Source organism: Sinocyclocheilus anshuiensis, unplaced genomic scaffold (genome assembly GCF_001515605.1).
Source record: "Sinocyclocheilus anshuiensis isolate Anshui unplaced genomic scaffold, SAMN03320099.WGS_v1.1 scaffold2495, whole genome shotgun sequence".
NCBI lineage: Eukaryota > Metazoa > Chordata > Actinopteri > Cypriniformes > Cyprinidae > Sinocyclocheilus > Sinocyclocheilus anshuiensis.
In genome coordinates this window covers 74,574-79,356 of record NW_015540998.1, presented here as the reverse complement: position 1 = coordinate 79,356, position 4,783 = coordinate 74,574, and positions in this window count along the sequence as shown.

Here is a 4,783-nt window from a genome sequence, read left to right as displayed (position 1 = left end):
AAAAAACTGTTCTTGTGCCTGGCTGTTCTGGTGGTCAGTGCTCTGTAGCGCCGACCAGAAGGCAACAGTTCGAAGAGAGAGTGGGCTGGGTGTGAGGGGTCCAAGGTGATTTTTTTAGCCCTTTTCCTCACTCTGGAGCTGTAAAGATCTTGGAGCCTGGGCAGAGGGGCACCAATAATCCTCTCAGCAGACCTGACTGTCTGTTGTAGTCTCTTGATGTCTGATTTGGTAGCTGAACCAAACCAGACAGTTATGGATGAACACAGGACAGACTCAATGATAGCAGAGTAGAACTGTTTCAGCAGCTCCTGTGGCAGGGTGAACTTCCTCAGCTGGCGAAGGAAGTACAACCTCTGCTGGGCCTTTTTCACAATGGAGTCAATGTGAGTGTCCCACTTCAGGTCCTGAGAGATAGTGGTGCCCAGGAATCTGAATGACTGCACTGCAGCCACAGTGCTGTTCATGATGGTGAGTGGGGGGAGTGCAGGGGGTTTTCTCCTGAAGTCCACGATCATCTCCACAGTTTTGAGCGTGTTCAGCTCCAGGTTGTTAAGACTGCACCAGACAGCCAGCTCTTTAACCTCCTGTCTGTAAGCAAACTCGTCTTCGTCCTTGATGAGGCCGATGACTGTAGTGGCATCTGCAAACTTCAGGAGCTTGACAGAGGGGTCTTTAGAGGTGCAGTCATTCGTGTAGAGAGAGAAGAGCAGTGGGGAGAGGACGCAACCCTGGGGGGCGCCAGTGCTGATGGTGATAGTCCTGGATGTGAGTTTGCCCAGCCTCACTAGCTGCTGCCTGTCTGTCAGGAAGCTGGTGATCCACTGACAGATGGAGGTGGGCACGGAGAGCTGGGTGAGTTTGTCTGAGAGAAGGTCAGGCATGATGGTATTGAAGGCCGAACTGAAGTCCACAAATAGGATCCTTGCGTAATTCCCAGGTCTGTCGAGGTGTTGCAGGATGTAATGCAGTCCCATGTTGACTGCATCATCCACAGACCTGTTTGCTCTGTAGGCAAACTGAAGAGGATCCAGCAAGGGTCCAGTGATGTCCTTCAGGTAGGCCAGGACCAGGCTCTCAAGTGACTTCATGACCACAGACGCGAGAGCGACAGGTCTGTAGTCGTTAAGTCCAGTGATTTTGGGCTTTTTGGGGACCGGGATGATGGTGGAGCATTTGAAGCAGCAGGGAAATTCACACAGCTCCAATGATCTGTTGAAGATCTGTGTGAAGATGGGGGCCAGTTGGTCAGCACAGACTTTTAAACAGGCAGGTGAAACACCATCTGGGCCTGAAGCTTTTCTAGATTTCTGCTTCCTGAGGACCCAGTTCACATCCTCTACACAGACACAGGATCACAGAGAACATTATGACAGTCTTTTGTAATCACCTGGTAACCTGTTGCTAAATTACTGTCCTACTGTATGTCCACATTACATAAAATGACAGATTCAGAAAAAAATAAAAATAAAAAGGTTGTTGTTCTTTTCTTTTCTTTTCTTTTCTTTTCTTTTCTTTTCTTTATAAAGTTAAACATGAAAAAACACAAATTCAGAGCTTATACAGTGTTGAGGCAGACCAGTCTGTATCTCACAATATGTGGAATTGAAAGTTGTAGTGATACAAAGGGATGTCAACAGGTTGAACAGGTTTTGTCAACAGGTTTGTCAGTCTGACAAAACTCCTTGCCCACAATTGTGAGAGCTAAAAGCTTCCTCTACCCTAATGTTTTACTTTTCAACCATCCTTTTCCTCATCCACCCGTTTACTTCCTACTCTTCTTTTCTTTGCTCTAAGAGCTCATACTCCTTATTACCCGTCATTGAAAAAAAAAGACCTGCCATTACCTCCTCAGAGTTGGCATGCAGAAACACAGCAAAACCATTTTTTTTCCATCCGTGTGGGAGAGAAAACAAGGCAGTCATTACTGACCTGGCATTCAAGTACTACCATCCTGCCTGTGATGCTTCTGATATACCTGCAAAAACAAGCAAAGGAAACACTAGTTGAGACTGTATCACAGAATCATACTCGCCAGTCCACTCTCAAAAGCACTTTGAGGTGATATTTCTACCACAAACCAACAATAGGTGCAGCTTCTGGGAAAAATCTTTTTGTTTTAGGTTTTAAATTAAGATTTTATTGAGAATAGCAGAACACCATGGGGGAGAAGAAGAAAATCATGGAGAGGAGAACAGTTCAGACTCAGATAAACATACACTCACCATGACCTTTGCAGCAGTTGTGGTGTCAACAGCATTTCGTAGTGCTTCTCTCCAAGCTGCGTACAGCTTTAGTTTAGCCTTGCGATCCCTGGCACACTTGAAGAAAACAAGTTACTTTCTCCCTCCTGAACTACAATAAAAAAGGTTAGAGAGTACAAGGATATCCAGCTGCTCCTCCCGAGCTTTAGTCCAAGGTCTCAACTCGGACCAGACCTGAGCCATGTGAACCCTCTTCATGTAAGACCTATCCACGTGGTACAATCTAAATCCTCTGACCCATTTTCACCATCCTCTCTTTTTACTTGGACTGGGCTGAACGTGAGAAGGAACAGAGAGACTCAGCTTTCTTGATGTTCAACGGGATTCAGCTTTCTCCTACAGTATGTTCCTATGTGTTTCAAGACCCATTGCCATTTTTATGAGAATATGAATGGGGACAGGGTTCAACTAAAGGCAAAATGCTGTTGAGAGAAAGCACCAGACAAATAGCAGAATTATGTTGCCACTTCATAAAATACATCATTATATAAATGCATCATTCATTCATAAAATGCAGACACATCATTAACCTAGTCTGACTAAACTTTTCTTTTCAGACAGTCCTGGAAAGTGGAACACAAAGGCTGATGTACAATAACAAAAATAGACAGTATTTCACAGCAAAGTAAGAAAAGCAGGGAGAGAGTGTCAGTACCGGTGATCTGGAGGAGAAGCCGCCAGGTAAATATAATGCTGCTGATTTAGAGGTCATTTTCTTAGTGTGATGTACTGCCCTTGGATCTGCCTGTCTTCTGTAGATTATCTTGCTGTGTTGTTTGCCCAGTGATAATCTTAGAAAGATATATCAAAGTATTACTGGACATATTCATTACTGTGCACTGCACCATATGCACAAATGTTGGTGTTTCTTCAGCTACAGATACTTTTGGCCCTGTGGAAAAATAAAATTAACAATATGGACATACATGCAACACAAGATAATGTGTTTATTGTTGCCATTAAAAATAAATAAAGAAAAAAATTAACTAATTAAGATATATTATATATATATATATTGTAAAAGTTTTATGAAATGCTATTTTTAAATATGAAAATGAGGCATTATCTAATAAAATATGCACTTTTTATGCACTTCCCGAACAGCAGTCTGAACAATGGATAAAGGTAGGTTCAAAATTATTGTTTCATTGTGTTAAAATATAAGAGTCAAAGGTTTTTACAGAGGGGGTTTAGGATATCTATTTTTATCACTCTATCTTTGATCATACTGTCAACAGTGTTAGATTGAGTCTCCATGCCAGATAATTAAGATCCAGCCCCGGACGTCAGATCCTGTCAGAAAACATCCCTTTTGTCTGGTATCCGAACAACTAGTCAGCAGGGTTGTCAATGCCTAAAACCCATTAACATCAAGTCTTGTCTGGTACCCAAATCCAGTGTTTTGTCTGTTACCCAAAACTGTATTAACAAGAGTTGACTGAGTAAAGCCAGAGAAGAGCAGAAGCAGGAGATGAAGTGATGATGGTAAAAAGGAGCAGAGTTTATGGTATAATCTTAGTTGCGTATGTTTCAATGATCAGACTTTGTCTGACCAGCACAAATTCAACAAATAGGCCTAGGCCAAACTGATTCATAACAACATCCCATAAACATTCCCTCTTATCTCTTATTCATACAGACACAACATGAAACATGATACAAGTTCATGAAACCCCACAATCATAAGATTAAACAATAATGAAAATGCATAAGCAAGCAAAATAAAAAGAAATATAAAATATAAAAGCATAATAAAAAAAAGTAATGAATAAATGCTAAAATAGTTCAAATAATATAAACAATAAATGATAAAAAAATAAATGATTAAATTATATAAATGATTAATGACTAATGATTGCAAATGTGATTATATGAATAAATGATTATAAATTAATAAAAACAAGAAAATAAAAACACAACACAAATGTTTGATTGCTCTCTTGATGCAACACACACAGTTTGCATTTGAGGATCCTTAGATCCTTCCAAAAAAAAAAAAAAACCTTTAGAGTATACATGGAAATTTAACGGTAAAGTTTGGTGTCTGAGAAAACCATAATTATTGAATTAGGGTGGGGGTTAATATGGATGTATTTCTGAGGAGAACTGACTGTCTTCAGAAAAGTTTCGATGGCATTTTCTTTTTCCTCTTACCTTCGTTAAATACATATTAAAGGAGTGTTAATAAGTGCAGAGCTGCGTACAGCAATAACCCAGGAAACACTATATTGCTACTGTTCTATAAGCGTCACCTGGTGTCAGAGATTGAATTTGCATTTTCATCAGAATCAGAAAGAGCTTTATTGCCAAGTGTGTTTACACACACAAGGAATTCGTCTTGGTGTCAGGAGCTTAAGTTATTATTGCATACTGTTTTATAATGTATTACAATGCTGAGGTGCAGATAATTGCCACTATTTGCAATAAGGAATTAGCAGAATACCCTGTTATTTTAACATAGTGGCTATAAATATAATCTATAGCTATTTTCACTAAGTGTAAATAGCCTCTATCGCCCCCCC